The sequence below is a fragment of the Carcharhinus amblyrhynchos genome, chromosome 29 (genome assembly GCF_965287045.1).
Source record: "Carcharhinus amblyrhynchos chromosome 29, sCarAmb.v2.hapA, whole genome shotgun sequence".
In the NCBI taxonomy this organism is placed as follows: Eukaryota; Metazoa; Chordata; class Chondrichthyes; order Carcharhiniformes; family Carcharhinidae; genus Carcharhinus; species Carcharhinus amblyrhynchos.
Window position 1 is genome coordinate 17,375,130 of NC_137352.1, and position 20,378 is coordinate 17,395,507.

The following is a 20,378-nucleotide window of genomic DNA, read 5'->3' on the forward strand; positions in this document are numbered from 1 at the left end:
CAACTCCGTTCTAAACTGCCCCCCCTCTTTATCTTGAGGCTGTGCCCTCTAGTCCTACTGTCCTTTCTGAGCAGGAAGAGCCTCTCCACCTCTATCCTATCCATCCCATTCATCATCTTATATGTCTCAATGAGATCTCCCCTCATTCTTCTAAACTCTAACGAGTACAAGCCTGGTTTATTCAGCCTCTCCTCATAGTTCAACCCCCTCAACTCCAGTATCAGCCTAGTAAACCTCCTCTGCACTCCCTCCAAGGCCAAAATATCCTTGCGTAAGTACGGCGCCCAAAACTGCACACAGTACTCCAGCTGTGGCATCACCAGTGCCCTGTACAGCTGCAGCAAGACCTCCCTACTTTTATATTCAATCCCCCTCGCTATGAAGGCCAGCGTCCCATTCACTTTCCTGACCACCTGCTGCACCTGCAGGCTGGGTTTTTGCGACTTATGCACAAGGACCCCGAGGTCCCTCTGCACCGTTGCATGCTGCAGTTTTTCGCCATGTAAGTAATAGTCCTTCCTACCGTTATTCCTACCAAAGTGGACAACTTCACACTTGCCAGCATTAAATTCCATTTGCCAGTTCCTGGCCCATTCACCCAGCCTATCTAGATCCTTCTGTAGACTCTCCACACCCTCCGCTCAATTTGCCGTTCCACCAACCTTGGTGTCATCAGCAAATTTCGACACCATACACTCGGTTCCCTCCTCCAGATCATCTATATAAATGGTAAATAGCTGAGGCCCCAGCACCGACCCCTGGGGCACTCCACTAGTCACCAACCGCCAATCCGAATAGCATCCATTGACCCCCACTCTCTGCCTCCTATTTGACAGCCAATCCCCTATCCACACTAACACCCTACCCCCAACTCCATGCCCCCTGACCTTCTTTAATAACCTCTTGTGCGGCACCTTATCAAACGCCTTCTGAAAGGCGTTTGATAAGGGAGGATGTCTTCACACTTGTCATCAGAAAAGTCCCCATCCACACCTCCAGACAGGCTATAGCCTGTGATGCAGTAATCTTGGGCTGTCTCGACCAATCAGTATTTGATAAGGCAGGTGCTTTACAACAGCAAACTTGGTCTGGCAATCCCCCCATTTGAAAGAGAATTTGCACTGTGGGATATATCCAGGTATTCCCAAACACACAAGGGTTTACTAAAACATCTATTCTTTCCTCCAAAGACATGTTTGGTTGCCATGCACTTTGGGTCCACCAAAGTTACCATGCTTCCTGAGTCCAAGATGGTTGCTGTGGTTCTCTCTTCCATGTGCAGTTGACCAGTTCTCGGGGTACAGGGTAGGTGGTGCAATAGGGTGTAATGATGTACGGTCCATGTCCTTGTGGTCTTCTTGTGTGCCAGGGTTATTCTGGCAGGGGCTTTGTAGGGAAGTGGGACACCTAACTGGCCAAACATAACACCGTTTTCTCTCTTTCATTGGGGAAAGGTGCACTTTAGTTGAGGCCTGACTTCTACTTGGCCTGCCTTTATTAGTACCACTGTTACCTGATGTAATTCGACTAGTTCCACTGCTTAATCCACCTACCGGGGATTCCCTTGGCTCACCAATCTCCTTATGTCCAATGTTAAAGTCCAGAGGAAGTGATCCAGGATAACTCTTTCCACTAATTGTCCAAGACTGAACCCCTCTGGGCCAAGTATCTGAGAACAACCATCTGGGCGCAGGGTGCTCTGTCTTCTTGGAATACCGAGGTATAAAAGTGTTGAGTTTGTGTAGCAATCGTTACTTGTAGCCACACTCAGATTTCTTTCTTCAGTGCCTCGTAAGCTTCAGCTGTTTTCTCCTCCAGGGCATAATAAGCCTTTTGGCTTCACCGGCCAAATACAGGACTGTGATTCCAGTCCACTGTTTTTGTGGCCGAACTTTTCTGTTTGCTCTCTGCTCAAAATTCCATAGGAAGGCTCAGGATGGAACTGCAGGGAGAGGTTGAGTTATCTGTCTGGCAGGCTCAGAACTTATCCTATGGAGTTCACCTGTAGTTGCTAATGGCTCTTCCTTTGCTCTTCCAGCAACAAAAGTTTAATCTCCGCTTGAGTCTGAGTGTTTCTTGCAGTGCCCTGATAGCCTCATATTGGACCAGGAAAACCTGAGCAATGTTGTATTAGGATATCCATTATTGAATAAACTAGGCTTGTACTCGTTAGAGTTTAGAAGAATGAGGGGAGATCTCATTGAGACGTATAAGATGATGAATGGGATGGATGGGATAGAGGTGGAGAGACTCTTCCCGCTCAAAAAAGACAGTAGGACTAGGGGGCACAGCCTCAAGATAAAGGGGAGGCGGTTTAGAACGGAGTTGAGGAGGAACTTCTTCACTCAAAGGGTGGTGAATCTCTGGAATTCTCTGCCCGTTGAAGTGGTGGAGGCTGCCTCGCTAAATATTTTTAAGAAGCGGGTTGATGGGTTCTTGATAAGAGAGGGGATTAAGGGTTATGGGGAGAGGGCGGGAAAGTGGAACTGAGCCACAACAGATCAGCCATGATCTTATTGAATGGCGGGGCAGGCTCGAAGGGCTAGATGGCCTACTCCTGCTCCTATTTCTTATGTTCTTATGTTCTTATGTTCTTATGATCTGAGTTCTCTATGGTGACTCACAATCCAAGCCCATATTCTCCACCAAACGTGATGTCACAAGGGTCTGGGGATTATGATAGGTGAGGTGGACTTCACTCAGTTCAACATCTCACACGCTTGTCCAAATGCAAAAGAAAACTCAATGTTTATTTAACGGTCTTCAGTTACTCAGAAAAACAGAAAAGAAATAAAATATGCTAGTTCTCCATCGAGCCTAATGTTATACATAATATACCCCAATTTAACCTGGACAGCTAATATGTTTCCCAGGAAAATCTCAAGCGACAGTCTTTCAGTCAGAGACAAAGTCAAAACACAGAATAAAGAGGTGAGATTACCAGTGTGGGTTCTCAAACAGGCCAAAGGCCAATCCAAATCAGGGTTTGCACACAGTCTGAGGTCATAAACAAACCAGATGTTCATAGTACCCCTACAGCACAGAAGGAAGCCATTTGGCCCATTGAATCTGTACAGACCACAATCCCACCCAGGCCCTATTCCCGTAAATCAACATATTTACCCTGCTAATCCTCCTGACACTCAGGGTCTATTTAGCATGGCCAATCAACCTAACTCTCTTTGGATTGTGGGAGGAAAGCAGAGCCCCCCAAAGCAACCCACGCAGACACAGGGAGAACATGCAAACTCCGCACAGACATCGACCCATGGCCGGAATTGAACCCAGTCCCTGCTGCTGTGAAGCAGCAATGCTAATCACTGTGCCACTGTGCCGCCCTTCATGCCCCATCGTCACAGCCAGTGATCATACCTTCCGTGTCATTTTGTCCTCCATACCTCATATCAAATTCAAACTGAATGAAAGAACTGGAGTCGACGAAATACTCACTAGAAAATAAGAAACTTCATTAAGAAGTAAAGAAAAATTGTGAAGGAGATTATATATTATTTAGTACTTTCCAAAGTCCTATTGGAGGACACACACAGGTCGGAGAATCACAGGCCAGGACTGCTTGCAAAAATGTTAAAACCCATAAAATGGCATAAATGCTATGAAACCATAAAAATATAAGACCATTAAAAAAATAATAAAAATCCAGATCACCATCAGTTTTTTACTCACTGGGTGCATCAGTTCCCATTAATTGTCACAAATTGTCCTGTTTCCTGGGTCATCTTACTTTTGTACAGCAGCTGTTAATGGTGCTGTTGAGCTCAGATTCTCTCATAACTAGTGCTCCATTATGTTTGTGGTGCTGTCTTACGAACCCTGGAAAGCTAACATATTAACTTCATAAAATCCCACGGGATTAGAGTCCATCTTTGAATGAGCAGATCAAATGAGATAGAAAGAATCCAAAGCCAGCTCCAGTGCCTGGCTAGATTTTGTGGTGAAGGCCATTATGGGAAAATATGAAGAACGCCAAGGCTCCTGTCCTTAAAATTTATGATTTAATTACAAGGATGCCCTGGAAGTGATTTTGTGCCCACAGTCTCTGTCTGCAGGAAAGCTCAAAATCCGAAAACGCAATATGCACCGGCAAGTTTCCAAGCTCCAATCTTCCTTCTCGGCCTTTTGGCTAAGATCAAGTGTAGTATCTGACATGCTGTGCTTGGTTGAAGTCATTGGGTTACATTTCAGTTTCATTTGAAGCAATTTTTAAAAGCAGCATGTAGCATTTTGGCTAAGATGCAAATAAGATCAAGCCTTGGAGGAGGAGCTATGCCTACTCCAATCAGCTTGGATCATGTAGATCAAGCCCAAGACAGGAGATGAGAGCCCTGTCTTGTCAGCTTGGATCGGGAATGTCCCAACTTGTTGAGACTCTGAATTGGATTTGATTAAATTGAATTGGAATAAAAACAAAAAAAAACTTCCAACCCCCTTGCCTGTGGAGTGGCGTGAAATATGTCTCTAAACCCTAGGAAGCCCATTTTAATACATAATATGTCAGTAGTGAGCACTCTTTCCACAACTTGGCAATGCAGAGGGAAGACCACCTGGACCCTGAGAAAATGTAGAAACGCCACATCTCCTCGGATGAAGAGAATGTTGAAGAGGGTGGTGAGTAGGAGCTGGAAGAAACCCAGGCACTCAAGAGGGCTTGCCTGGACAGACATGCCAGGGATAGCCTCATAATGTCTCACTTTAGGGACGAGCAGAACTTGAAGCGACTAGTTTGCCCACCATGGGGACTAACATCTCGCCAGTAATGTAGTGCCAGCTGCATGTTCCCTTGCTGTTGCCAGGCTTCATGGGCAGGGCACTGAAGCCATTGGCTGGACTCTGTGGGAGAATGATGATGACTTGCATTGAGGACAGAACAATTCTCCTCTCATCCTCAGCGATATATCTGATTCTTGCTTAATAGAGAGCTTAATGCATCTGGCCATCAAAGTGTTGACTTGTTTCCATTCTGCAATCCAACTTCTGCCCTCCTTCTGCAGTTTTCCAGTGCCCTGATGGTCTTCAAGCAAGCGAATGGTGGGAGCTTCTGGAGTTCTATCATTTGCCTCTTCCCGGGAGTCTTTCATTGCTTGAGGGCCTCTTTTTTGAGAGTTGCCCTCTATTTGTGGTCACAGCAATAAGCAGGGGGATATCAGCCTGAGATACCAAAAGCCATGCACAGACATACTGGAGGAATCCATCCATGTTGTGTGTGATGTTGTGGATCTGGCATGCACGCTTGTCAGGGTGGTACCATCTTGTAAATCCAGATCCAGCAAAGCACACAGTGACAACCTTTAATGTCTCCTCCAAGTCCTTGCTGCTGCAGATTGTTGTGGAAGAGCGACAGATGCTCCAAATCCTAGGACATCAGAAGATACCTCCAGAATTGCCTTTCAGTCATTTGTAGATAGCTGCAGTGTCTGTGATATACCCATGGTCAGGCCAGTGCTCACTGCTGCAATAGACCTTGCTCACCAGAATCCTGATCTTCTTGCCTCTTGCTATTCTGGTCATTGCTCCTCCTAGTCCTGTGCCAATCTATAACAGGCTCTCCTTCTCCTCATCTGGCTGAGATCCAGTACAATGGCAGAGTTGCCTGGAGCCTGCATCAGTTAGACCTCATTTGTTGGCACACTGACGTCATAAATTTAGTGAGCATATTCTTCACATCTCAAAGCAAGTAGGCTAAGTGCCAAGTCCTTTGCCTGGCCTCTGTCTAGACATGGCATCAGCCCCCATTTATTCCAGATGAAGGATATTCTGGAGGTCCAGGAATGAGTGTTCCTCCTATTCATACTTGACTGTACATAAAGTCATTGGTTTTTGACCAAGATGACGAGAGCCATGCGCAAGAATTTTTCTCCTATCACAATAGCAACCCTCTCCACTGCCCTTGAGATTCCATAAAGAGACCATTGCCTTGGCAGCATAGCAATGTTAACTCCACGATCCCTTGACAGACATGACCATTCACCTGACAGGATGGAGGCTTGGAATCGTGAGTTAGTTGACATCCACCAGCCGTGCCCTTGGTGGTATCCATCCCCTCCCTCATCCCCATCCCTCCCTTGGATGTTCTAATTTCTTATTTGATTGGGGGTGGTGGGGGGTGAATGGCTAAATTCTGGTTAACAGGATCCATTGCAACAGTGAGCATTGGCCTGACCATGGATGTATCGCAGACAGTGATCATCGAAGAAAAAGATCTCATTTGATGTCAGTTGAGCACAATGAAGCCAGTTGATCACTACTTGGTGACGTCAAATGAAAGCTAAATTATCATTTATAAATGAAACTGACATCAAATGATGAACGATCACTTTTGTGTGCAAATGAGCACAAATGTTATGTGTTGAATGTCAAAACTTTCTGGTATGGAAAGTTTAGTAGTTGGAGGAAAGCAAGTTGGAGAATGGTCAGTACCAACAGGGAAGTTGCTTACAATAACTGGTATACACGGCTAATCTGCCTGGCTCCACAGTTGAGGACACAGTGGAGAAGAAAATGGTGAGAGTACTTCAGCTAAAGTATTAGAATATTGACCCTGTGGATGTATCTGAGTTGGTTAGAGGCAATGGAAAAGTAAATCACAAATACCACTTCAAATTGATTTTTCTCATTGGATAAAGAGATCATAGCCAAATATAGAACTGTTATTGGTAGAAAGTGATGAAAAAATAACACGAGAACACTGAAAGATGGGCAATTGACAGTAAGACCGACACCCCATGAATGAATTCAAAAAAATAATTTTTCTTGGTGCAATAATACTTCTAATGCAATATCTCAAGGATTTAGATGAAGGAAATATAACTAAACATTGATTACTGAAAATAAAAGCAAGTAATAAAAGAAAAATGATAGATGTGGGTCAATGTGAAAAAATAATTACTTTGGGAACATAGAAACAGAGAAGAGAAGGCATTGGTTGGAACATGGGAGACATGATTTTAACTCATTTAAAACTCGCCCACTTGCACACAGTTAAAATCAGGCTGCATTAGGAAAGAAATGTAAAAGATGCCATAGGTACAGAAAGAGGCAGATCAATGCATGATTACATTGAAAATAAATCTCAATGAGCTCACAACTTATAGACCTAATGATAAACTCTAAAACATCAATGGGTTGAAGCCTAGGAAAAAGACAAGAACAACTTCTGTAATAGAAATATTGTATGCTGTCTACACACAAGTTAGAGCTAACTCTAAAGTAGAACTATGACAGAGATTTGGTGCAATCACTGAAGCTTAAGGATTTTCCATGAACGCCAAGAATACCAAAGTCCTCTATCATCCCACCTCACATATAACAAATCTAAAATTGAAAGCTTATTTATTATTAGTGTCTCAAGTAGGCTTACATTAACACAGCAATGAAGTTACTGTGAAAATCCCCTGGTCACCACACTCCAGCACCTGTTCGGATGCACCAAGGGAGAATTTTAGCATGGTCAATGCAACTAAGCAGCATGTCTTCCAGATTGTGGAAGGGAACTGGGGCACTCGAAGGAAACCCATGCAGACACAGGAAGAACAAACAGACCCTGCACAGACAGTCACCCAAGCCGGGAATCAAACCCAGGTCACTGGCGCTCTGGGGCAGCAGTGCTAAGCACTGTGCCACCATGCCACCTCAATCCAATTGAGATTCATGATGAGCTGTTGGAAAATGCCCCATGGTTCTGATATCTTGGTACCTATCTAGATCAAAAAACTGACATTATGAAGGTGTGCGCCCCCATATTCAATGTGATGGCTCAGCTATGGTAAATTATATACAGTATTTTGAGAATTGCAGTGTCACATCAACTTTAAAATCTATCTGACAGTGGATGGAATCTTCCGATCACATCAGATTGGAAATTCCCATCCGAGGTCAACAGACCTTTAAATGGTCTGTTAAATTTTCCATCCACCAGTCTGTTTACTGACCAGCCAAATTGCACCATTGGGCCTCTCTACTTTTGCCATGTTAGTAAGGAATAAGACAGGAGGCTTCTGAGAAAAGTTATAATTAGGTTGCAATCATCCCTTAAATTTATTCACATTATACCCAGCTGACTCCCAATGCTCCTGGCTATTCTTTAGTCCTTCCTTAAGACGTACTATTGCTATCTGATTTTGGGTGACATTTTCTGATTCATTGAGAGAAATTAGTCTTAAAGGAATACCCCACTCTGACTGTGTTGGTACCTGTGCACACACCCAACAGCTGGAAGTATTGATATCATTGGTATCGGTGAATAACATGTGCATTAATGTATTTACGTGCAATTCAGACAATACAGGTGTGATAAATGTCACAAGAAAATAGTCATAATGTCCAATTCCTTCCACCAATGAGGCTGATGATTTCTTTTCCTTGGGACCTGGAACCTTCTTGCAATGAAATGTGTGGACCCATGGCGGCCTTTCCTTCATCTTGATCGCAGTGTGGTGGTCAACAAGGCTTGATCGGAGCCCTTAAATCTTTGGTGAAGACTATTCGCTGTTTTAAATACCTTCACATAAACAAAGTCACCTGATCCTGAGCTGTGGCACCATCCTTCTGCGGGATCAGTCCCAATAATTGAGGACGGCATTCCGTGCCATGCCATGCTTTGAGGCGGTATCTCTATAATGGGTCCTTCAAGTTTTTCTGCTGATACACAGGGCAATTTTCGCATGGCAAGGCTGAGGGAGTCGCCAAGGAGTAGGGGTGCACCTGGTTTAGGCCAAATTGGTCTCCCTCCCGATTTCCATTATTAGCATTTCCCCATGGTCTTTGGACAGTAAAATCTGCCTGAGGTCTGGTGTGAACCTGGGCTTTCATTTTGTTATAATCCCTGGGCTGCCATGTTTGCCCAGATGACTGTCGTGATGGGCAATTTCTAAATCAGTGACCCACTTGGCCACAATTATAGCAACCATCAGGTTGATTTACTGCCCCACCCACCCTTGGCCTCTGCCTCGTCCTCCTCTTCTAGGTCAGTGACCCCTACCCTTATTAGTTTAAGGATATTGGCGGTGTTGTGGTGGACCTGAGGCAGGTGTGTTTTGATTGGAATGCTATCATTTGGTGGCTCGCCCCATGAGGACGCAAGGCTTGCCCTCATTTTCCCTATTTTGTTCTTCCAGATCCTCTGAGAGTGTTTCTGGCACCATCCAAGACAAAGTAATTTAAGTAGGTCCTGAGTTCAAGCCTGTGACCATTAATGATGGCACTAACCATCAGGGCTTGGCACTGTTCTTTAGTCATGCCTGAACACTGTTCCATAATTTTTTTGCCTACCTCACTAAATAACTTTCTACGTTCTCATCCTTTTCCTGGGTGGTCTCATAATTTTTGCCCACTTAGTCTTTTTAGGGAAGGTTTCAATCAGTGTATTCGAGCAGTTTGTCCAAAACTCATTGTTAGTGGGTCATGTAGTGGGACTGGGATTATTACTTTTCCAGAGATCACAAAATCCCTTGAAATTTTCCTCAAGTTATTAAAGCCCCAATTCTTTTAACCAACCTTTCCATTTCCATGTGCTGGGTTCATGGCACAGGTCTATGATGCAGAGTTGACCTAGCACCACGTCCAACTGCATTCTGGGGTTTGGGAGACTATCTATAATGGACCTTAATTTGGATAGGATTCAGGGTCAGTGCTGTTTGGGCTCCACCCTGGGAAAATATCTAAGAGGTAACGCTGTTGGGAGGACTGACTAAAGGGATACAAAATTCTTTCTCTCTCCCTGCTGAGTCTCTCTAAGTCTTTCTTGTTGCTGAGTTTAGTGGACAATGGCATCTCCTTGATTTAAATCAGGAGAAACTGCGGGACCTGGTTCTTGCAGTTCATTGCCTGGTTGATAGCACGATGAAGCCTGATAGTTGTCATCCTCATGGTATTCCTCATCCTTCGGAGGAGCACTACGATTGTGGCCGCCTCTCTGTCTACCCATCAATTGATTATAAATTTCTCTTCAACTTATATCTTTATTGAATGCCTTCCTTTCTTTCTGACTCACCTATTTCATATGCCTATGGTTTGCTTCCCATTTCCAATATCCAAAAGCCAACCAATTTACCTTCTTTTTACTCTTCTCCCCTGAACCTCTGTTCAAAAGGCATTCTCCTAGACAGGTTATTCTATCAAGGTTGAATGCATCATCAGGTGGGACAGATTTATTCTTACCCTTGGTTCATCTTACCCATTTTTGCAGGTCATGGTTGATGACTGACCACAACTTTCAATCATAAAGTATGCTGGTGTTCCCTTCTGGGCAATTTTACTCAAACTAGCTCCCGTTCTCTTAACTGATTGAGTTGGCACAGACGGGCGACACGATCGCAGTGGTCAGCACTGCTGTTTCACAGCTCCAAGGACCTGGGTTTGATTCCCAGCTCGGGTCACTGTCTGTGTGGAGTTTGCACATTCTCCTCGTGTCTGCATGGCTTTCCTCCAGGTGCTCCAGTTTCCTCCCACAGTCCAAAGATGTGTGGGTTAGGTTGATTGGCCATGCTAAAATTGCTCTTTAGTGTTCTGAGATGCGTAGATTAGCAGGTAAAATATGAAGGGACATGGGGGTAAGGCCTGGGTAGGATTGTGGTCAGTGTGGAGAGTCAACCACATTGTTGTGGCTGTGGAGACACATGTAGGCCAGACCAGGTAAGGACAGCAGATTTCCTTCCCTAAAGGACATTAGTGAACTAAATGGGTTTTTCCGACAATCAACAATGCTTTCATGGTCATCAGTAGATCCCTAAATCCAGATTTTTAAAATTGAATTCAAATTCCACCATCTGTCATGGTGGGATTCAAACCTGGGTCCCCAGAACATTCACTGAGTTTCTGGATTAATAGTCTTGAACTAATACCATGAGGCCGTCACCTTCCCAGTAATCAATATCCTTCTAAGGAGAAGAGGGAAGACGTCATAAGAGAAAAAGTCCCTGCTTCTTGTGTGGTAGAAATGAGCCCTTGTTTGATGGGATGAAAAGGGTAAAAGGGACAGGTGATAGGACTGATCCTTGTGTGATAGGATCATAAGTGAGATAAGTGAGATTGCCCCTTCCATTCTGACTCAACAACTCGTATTTGCATGAGATCTTAGGAAACCCAATCCCAGTACTTGTTACTCAGGAGCTGAAACACTGGACAAGACTCCATACTGCACATTGAAACTGCAATACAATCATAACAATATCATGTAGCCTCAATCTGCTTTGGGTAGATGGCAGAGAAGCCAAAAAAAAGCCCTGTATGTTGAGCAGACAATGAAAGAGACTTGAGCAGGAATGGAGTGGCATTTTCCCAATGTGATTTGAAGTTCACTAATATCCCATTCTACCAGCTACAAAGGAGTTAAAAGCACCATTGATTTTACATGAGTCACAAAAAGATTTAAATGGTGTCCTTTGTTGAAAGCTGAACTGCCTTGAATGAAGTATCAAGCTTCAGTTTAATGCATCTGATTTTAATGCCCATCTTTGAACACTTTTGTTCCATGATGACATTCCACTTTATTCCACTGGTTAGCACCCAAATGTTCCGCTTTGACATAAATAGTGGTAGTTTCAATCCATTGCTCTTTGGGTCATGGGCTCAGCACGCTTCCGCTGCGCCACTCTGCTCCACGATGATAGCCAAGCTTTCTGAATCATGACAGTTACTCTTTTACTTTTGGTGTTGGTAGGTTTGTTTAAGAAATCTGCCTGAAATATAATATGTACTTATAATTGAATTCTTGGGAATGTCCTCCTCTCCAGGAGCAAGGCCACTCCTTTGACTCCCATTCCAGCTTGTCCCAGCCTGTGTACACTGGGGCACTTACTGTGACAAGAAAATCTGTATACTCATCCAGGCTGGGTGAAAATCTGTTTACTCACTCACTTAACAATTCTTTTAATCTATCTGCATCTCCATGCAGTTCCTCAACTGCATTAAGCATGTTTCTTTTTAAGGATTTTTAAAATCAAATTGAACCAAATTTTTGTCAGATAAAGTCTTGCATTTTTTTCACAGCTTTAAGTTGGCTCTTAATTGAGAGGCACAGATCGAAAGGAACTGTTCCTTTGCCAACATTTCCCTCTGTTGGATGAGGACCCGCCCATGATAAGAACTGGAACTTTATAAAGAGTGGCTGCAGGGCTGAATACACCACTGCAGGGTTGCACAGAGAAGAAAAAAATTCACATCTGACATCGTTGGGAAGGCGAAGGAGATGCCAAGCCCAGAGAGCCGTTCCTATATGCCATGGTCCATCATTAATTTGCTGTGTTGCTGTTTCCCACTTGGAATTGCAGCAGTTATTTACTCTTGCCAGGTGAGTGTACGTGACCCCGACTTCACTCTGATGAAAAGACTGAAATTTAAATCAAATGTATTATTCTGCAAATGTCATTTAAACAAAATGAAAATTCAGTCTATAGACAAAATTGACCATTATTTAAATTGATGAAAGTTTAAAGTTTATTTATTATTGTTATAAGTAGGCTTACATTAACACTACAATGACGTTACTGTGAAAATCCGCCTAGTCGCCATGCTGTATTCGGCTACACCGAGGGATAATTTAGCATGGCCAATGCACCCAACCAGCATGTCTTTCAGATGGTGGGAGGAACCCAGAGCACCCGAAGGAAGCAGACTCCACACAGACAGTGACCCAAGCTGAGAGTCAAATCTGGGTCCTTGGCGCTGCGAGGCAGTAGTGCCAGCCACCATGCCGCCAAGAAAGTTTAAGATAGGAACACCTTTTAAAATTGTATAGTCTTTGCATCAGTTTGCAATGGGCATCTTTGAACCTAATCTCTTATATTGTATCAGGTCCTGTTCAATCAACAGTTTTATTATTCCAGGGCAGCACAGTGGTTAGCACTGCTGCCTCACAGTGCAAGGGACCTGGGTTCGATTCTTGGCCTGTGTCACTGTTTGTGCGGAGTCTGCATGTTCCCTTCATGACTCTGGTTTCTTCCCATAGTCCAAAAGATGCACTGGTTAGGTGCATTAGCCATGCCAAATTCTCCCTCACTCTACCCGAACAGATGCTGGAGTGTGGCAACTGGGAGATTTTCACAGTAACTTCATTGCAGTGTCAATGGAAGTCTACTTGCGACATTAATAAATTAACTTTAAAGTACATTTTCATTGGCAATCTATTTAACCTTGTCCATAACTTCATCTGGAATAAAAGCATGTATGATTTATATCACTGTTCTGTACAATTTTTCAGATCATTGTCATAAAGTGTTAAAATGCATTGCTATAATGTTTTAACATTGTTCAATTCCTTGTAACTGCATTATAGAATCTAACCAGAATATTCAGCATTGTTCTGAATACAGAAAAATTGTTACAACAGAATTGGGCGGTATGGTATCATAGTGGTTCGTACTGCTGCCTCACAGCTCCAGGCACCTGGATTCAAAATCAAGCTTGGGCACAGTGTGGAGTTTTCACATTTTCCCCGTGTCTGCGTGGGTTTCCCCCAGGTGTTCTGGTTCCCTCCCACACTCCAATGATGTGCGGTTAGGTTGATTGGCCTCTTAGTGTCTCAGGATGTGTAGGTTAGCAGGATTAGCGAGCTAAATATGTGGGTTTATGGGAATACAGCCTGGGTGGGATTATTGACAGTGCAGACTCAATGGGCTGAATGGCCTCCTTCTGCACTGTAGGGATTCTAAAGTTCTATGAAATCCTGTTACTGCAAATGGCTGTGGGAGCAATGTATTTCCTCTGTACCAATAAGAAATCTATTAAGGAGACAAATTTAAAATTCCCACACAGTTACATTTCTGAGGTATAAACAGCTTAGATCAATGATTTTCTGGTATTAATAGTAACTTGTGTTTGCAGGTTCAGAATGCCAATAAGCTGGAAAATGCTGAAAAAGCCAAGAAAGCATCTTCAACGGCCAAAGCATTGAACATAGCAGGCACTACAATTGGACTCATTCTAGGAATAATAGTTATCATCATTTACTTTATAGCATCTTAAAAGTAAAATGATTTGCAGATTAGCCATGAAACATATTTTTATTTACAAAAGAATATGCAGAAGAGCAATGGCTATTTCATTTTTCAGTAATGCCAAAAAGAATTGTTATGGACTGTATTATGTGACAAACTTCTGATGTTTGAAATTGGTCAGTGTGGCAAATTTCATTTCCCATGTTTGAGTAAAATGCACCTGCATCCGTTAAAATGCAAACCCGTCTGACATTAGGCTATCATGACTTCAAAACATTTACTGTTATGTATCAATGAATGAGTTAAAATGTCCATTAAAATTAAGAACAATATTTCAGTGGCTTTATTTTATCACTCATACCATCAACTGTAATTTGATATTTTTAAGATTTCCCTGTGCAGTTACGCAGAAAATTCAGCATATACTGCAAGTACCTTTATGTAAACATTTACATAATTACTGTAATAAATGCTGGATTTGGTTTCACAACATAATGTGGCTGGGATGAAGTTTCTTCCTTTCCCTATCATTATAAGGGTGAATTCTTGGGAATTCTGTCAGCTGCGTTATGCAGCCCACTTCCAAACATTGGAACATTTTCCAGAAGGACAGTTAACTTGATTCAGAGCTAATTTTGGAACCATAATAGCTTGAATCATGCTAACAGAGTATTCATTGTCCTTAATGTATTCCCATTTGTTGAGAGGAATTGCTAATTAGGAATGCCCAGACTTTCTGAATCCTAATTTTAATTCCAATATTAAAGGGACAATTTTGACACTCACTTTCCATCCCCACCTCTGCCCTTTCCATGCCACTCAACAAGAACAGTCCAGCAGGGCTTGAATGTCACATCAATAACCATGCAGTCTTCCTGCAACCAACTCTCCCGCTACACAGACACAGAACACACACACACACACACACACACACACACAGACACACACATAGAGAGACACAGACACAGAGAGAGACACACACACAGACACAAACACACGCACAGAGAGACACAGACACAGACACACATACGCACATACAGACACAGCCTCCCCCACCCCCCCCCCCCACCCCCCCACACACACACACCATTCCACCCCCACCCCCACCAGTGGCGGATTAACCATTAGGCTGAGTAGGCGTAAGCCTAGGGGCCAGGAAGGGAGGGGGCCCGAGAGCAAAAAAAAAGTTTAACCCTTTTAAGAGTGAATAAAGTTTCATAATATATCCTGTGGGTGAATTAATATAAGAAATATCTACAAATAGAGGAGCTTCACCCCCTGACATGCAAGTAAATACAAAATAAATGCAACAAAGAGTTTATTGTCATACTATAACATGTATACATACTTGCTTTAGTGCATACTTAGTTGCATATAGTACTTTTATCAACATTCACCCTTACATAGTATCAGTCCCACACCACAGCATGATGACTGTCATCACTGCCTCCAGTGCTATGAATATATCATCAAATTCACGATCATCATCTGATAATTCACCAACATCAACATCAAATTCCGCAACATCTAAATCACTCCCACTATCATCACCGCATAATCCATCATCAAAACTTTATGATATTATACATGTAGAATATTATATAGTACGACAATATAAGTTATCTAACGTCACTTAACTCTATTCAACAAAGGGTGGGACAGGGGGCAAGGTCAGGAGGCCTTACTAAAGCTCATCCAAGGTGGTAGTTAATCTGCCACTGACACGCACAGACAGACATGCATGTACGCACAAGCAAGAACACACACACATATGTACACACACAAACACATGCACATGTGCACAGACCACCCCTCCTATTCCGCCCCTTCCCTCCGCTGCCCCCAAAACCAGAATTCCCATCATTTTAATTAGCCCAGAAGAAACATTCTATAGCATGGAAAGAGGCCATTCAGCCCATCATATCGAACATAAGAACATAAGAAGTAGGAGCAGGAGTAGGCCATCTAGCCCTTCGAGCCTGCCCCACCATTCAATAAGATCATGGCTGATCTGTTGTGGCTCAGTTCCACTTTCCCGCCCTCTCCCCATAACCCTTAATCCCCTCTCTTATCAAAAACCCATCAACCCGCGTCTTAAAAATATTTAGCGAGGTAGCCTCCACCACTTCAATGGGCAGAGAATTCCAGAGATTCATCACCCTTTGAGTGAAGAAGTTCTTCCTCAACTCCGTTCTAAACCGCCCCCCCTTTATCTTGAGGCTGTGCCCCCTAGTCCTACTGTCCTTTCTGAGCAGGACGAGTCTCTCCACCTCTATCCTATCCATCCCATTCATCATCTTATACGTCTCAATGAGATCTCCCCTCATTCTTCTAAACTCTAACGAGTTCAAGCCTAGTTTATTCAGCCTCTCCTGATAGCTCAACCCCCTCAACTCCGGCATCAGCCTAGTAAACCTCCTCTGCACTCCCTCCAAGGCCAAAATATCCTTGCGTAAGTACGGCGCCCAAAACTGCACACAGTACTCCAGCTGCGGCCTCACCAATGCCCTATACAGCCGCAGCAAGACCTCCCTACTTTTATATTCAATCCCCCTCGCTATGAAGGCCAGCATCCCATTAGCCTTCCTGACCACCTGCTGCACCTGCAAGCTGGGTTTTTGCGACTCATGCACAAGGACCCCGAGGTCCCTCTGCACCGTCGCCTGCTGCAGGAATATGTGCTGGGACAATAGCAGAATCTCAGATGGCTGGTATGCAAACCAGAGGGGTAAATTAAATTGAAATAGACAATGGGCTGCCAACCAGCAGAGTGCAACCACTCCACATTCGTTGTTACAGTAAAAAGGACAGACGCGGTTTCAGCCTGAACTCACATGTAGTTAGTGAGCTCTGGATTATCTGAGACAGCTCATGTGTCTCAGCCGACTTGATATTTGGAGCCAAGGGTTGAGATGACCCTCAGACTGAAGAATTAAAGAGCTATTTTCACTGTTTTCTGAGATGCCTCCTGTGCTTACATAGAATCCCTGCAGTGCAGAGGACACCATTCAACACATTGAATCTGCACTGTCCCTGACAGAGCAACCGAAAAAAAATCAGCTATGATGGAATGACGGAGCAGACTCAATGGGTCGAGTGGCTTAATTCTGTTCCTTTGTCTTATGATTTTATGATATATCTCAAGGATGATTTTTTTAAAAAAATAGTCCAAAGGCCTTGTGAATGTTGCAAAACACATCCGATTGTTTAACATCATGGGTATGTGGTTTTGTTTTATAGTACTTTAAGATTTTACTTATATTTGAGTCCACTTGCCATTTTCTTATTACCATTGTTTATTTTAATAAACAGTGTTGGAAGGAAAATCCCTGAGCAGTCTAGATGCAATATATTTTTCAAAAGGGAAGAAAATCTGATTTAGTTCGTTCAGGTTGACGGCTGCATTTGTTTTGTACGCCAGCCGACCTCAACCATCAGCTTTGAGCTAAAAGCAGAATACTTTGGATGCTGGAATCTTTAGCTCTGACTCCACAGATGCTGTCAGACCTGCTGAGATTTTCCAGCATTTTCTTTTTTTCTGTCAACTTTGGGCTGCTGGGTGAAACAAACTCTGGAAATGGCAGAGGGGAACTCAGAATCAGGCAGCTCACAACACTCGTTAAGTATTTGATGAAGTAAGTGCATGAGGCTGGCAAGGGAAGGATGGAAAGGTGCCAGAGTAAGGCAGAAAACATCCAGAGTAAAATGAATGCACTCTGTTGTAGTCGCACAACTGGCATTTTGTAAAAACTCCCCCTGACATTTAACAGCAGAGAAAATATAAGTGGTACAATTCACTCACTGCTTCCATCACAAGCAATGTTACTAACATGAAAATTACCTCACATCGGTCAAATCATTTAAATTCTCCCAAAGTACTGATGAAATTTTCCCACATTAATTCTCTCACAGCACAAATAGGACATGAAAGAGCCAGTTTTGCCCTCACTCCCCAGATACAGAAACATGCAAAACTTGGAAATTTTAAATCTAAAGTTAAATTATCTACCTTCATTGCCGTTTGAATTGAAGCAAGACTAGGTTTGTAGAATATGCTGTACGTAATACAACTACAGTACAGTCTGAAGTCAGATCCCACATCAGCTTGGAATCATTCATTGTTACAACGATGAGGTTTGTACGATTGTTATGTTTTGAGATTGTGGGCTGGGCTTTACAGCGACAAGGGTTGGCGGGGGGGCAGAGATTAGCCTACCACCTTTCTGGCTACTCCCAATCCCCATAATATTTTATTCATGCAGCTGCCAAAGTCAGCAGCACCCCTGCTATTTTCAAATGAATAATTAAAAAGACAGGTGAGTATGTTAACAAGCCAAATGACGCTAATATTACATTGCTTGGGCCTTAAAACGGTAAGCATGAGAAGGCAGGCAAGAGTGGGTAAGTTGTTTTTCAGCCCAGATGCTTACATAATGGGAAGAAAGGTAGCACATAATTCACAGGGTATTCCCTACGCACTGGGAGGGAAATCCTCCAGGATGTTTCTGCCCCTTTGTACCTCCCTGCCTAGCCTTCAGAACCCACCTACCACTACCGCCCCCTCCACCATACTCATCGTCTCCACCCATTGACAGTTACTTCACTCCAGAAACAGATAAGGATCCACAAACCCAAGGTGACCAGCAAAGTCCAAAACAACCACAGTCTAGTGCCTCTGCTACTGAGACAACAGAGTCTGGAATCTCAGTTGATGAAAACACTGGAAGTGATGTTAATGTGAGCGTTGCAGAGCTGACATCCACAGTTGAAACAACAAAATTCATGAAACTCAATGATGTAGGTCAATGGGGTGTCTTAACCAAAGATGAACGCTCATACTGGATCCTTAAGGGTCCTCCAGAGTATCAACACTGGAACGGCCTATTTGAAAACTCAAAGCAGTCATTCAAAAATCAAGATAGATATTGTTCAAAAGGTCTTTTTTGGTCCAGAAAAGTTAATGGTGAAATATACGATTGGGAATGGCTCGTGTTCTCTCCAACAACTGACTTTGTCTTTTTAACATCAACTACAGCACTAGCTTCTGGTGGGTTATCTGACTGTCGAAATCCCATTGCAATTAAAAGTCATGAAAACTCTTAAGAACATAGAACAGCCTTGCTGACATACTTGAAAAGAAAGCGTGGTTCAACCTTAGACTCAAGACTAGGAGAACAAGTAAAAACAGAACAACAGTACTGGAGACGTGTGCTTAAGCGTGTTATTGCAGTGATATGCGCATTAGCAGAACGTGGGCTAGATTTTAGGGGATACAATGAAACTTTTGGATCACCAAATAATGGCAACTATCTTGGCCTGTTAGAATTAGTTGCTAAGTTTGTAACTTTTTAACCTCCAAGCATTTTTTTTTGTTTTTATTCCAATTCAATCCAATCAAGTCCCATTCAGAGTCTCAACAAGTTGAGACATTCCCGATCCAAACTGACAAGACAGGGCTCTCACCTCCTGTCTTGGGCTTGATCTACATGATCCACGCTGATTGGAGTAGGCATAGCTCCTCTCCCAAGGCTTGATCTCCTTTGCATCTTAGCCAAAAGGCCGAGAAGCCACTTTAAAAAATTGCTTCAAATGAAGCTGAAATATAACCTAATGGCTTCAACCAAGCACAGCATGTTGCTACTACATGATCTTAGCCAAAAGGCCAAGAATATATATAGCTTTGGGCCTCACCAAAAATCTAAATCCGGCACTGGTCATGGCTATCAAGAGCTGTCATCCAATCAAAGTCTGGCAGTTCATTTATGTTTGGCATCACCCTCGGTGAGGCCTCAGAATGAGGAGGTACCCAGGCACGGGTATGTCACAGCGGAAAGAGGAAGGGAGTCACAGGGAGGAGAGGAAGAGATGTGACTCTCGCAGGTATCCACTTCACCGTGCCAGATTCATCAATCGGGCATCGAGTGCTTTAAATGAGGAATCCCTGAAGCAAATACCTCAGGGAGCTTATTCCAACTCATTCCACTAGAGGGCCTTATCCCATCCTCCTCAATTCTTAGGCTGGCGAGAGTGGGTGTGGGAAGGTTGGAAATGGACATTTCCACTTATAGGACCTCTTTGGCATGAGCCCGCAGAAAGCAGAACTTCTGAGCCATGAGTACCAGAGAAACAAATGTGTTAAACCCATATAAACAATTTTACATTAAATGATAACTTCAATAATTGACACATTTAGTCACTCAAACTTAGCAGACAAAATGTTTTCAAAAGTTTGTGCTGAAATAATGTATATCAGGTAATGATTGCATTTTTATTCAATTTTTCTTGCTTGTGTCAGTACCAGAATATTTCTCTCACTTGTCATGCTGAGTATGAGAACTGAACACTTCCAAGTCATATACAACAAGTGCTATTTCAATAATAATATACCTTATAAAGAAGGGAGCACTCCATATATGATAATAATTGGTC

The 20,378-nt window shown here is 43.2% G+C and overlaps 1 long non-coding RNA gene and 1 other non-coding gene across 2 annotated transcripts; both read left to right on the top strand.

Moving 5' to 3' along the window:
* The first annotated feature begins 4,121 nt into the window (after positions 1 to 4,121).
* LOC145359985 (U2 spliceosomal RNA) lies at positions 4,122 to 4,320 on the top strand. The gene has a single exon (XR_013889662.1). It is a non-coding gene; the product is annotated as a U2 spliceosomal RNA (small nuclear RNA).
* A 7,255-nt stretch (positions 4,321 to 11,575) lies between these two features.
* Positions 11,576 to 14,281, top strand: LOC145359940 (uncharacterized). The gene is made up of 3 exons (XR_013889651.1): positions 11,576 to 11,670; positions 12,004 to 12,304; positions 13,837 to 14,281. It is a non-coding gene; the product is annotated as an uncharacterized LOC145359940 (long non-coding RNA).
* The last annotated feature ends 6,097 nt before the right edge of the window (positions 14,282 to 20,378 follow it).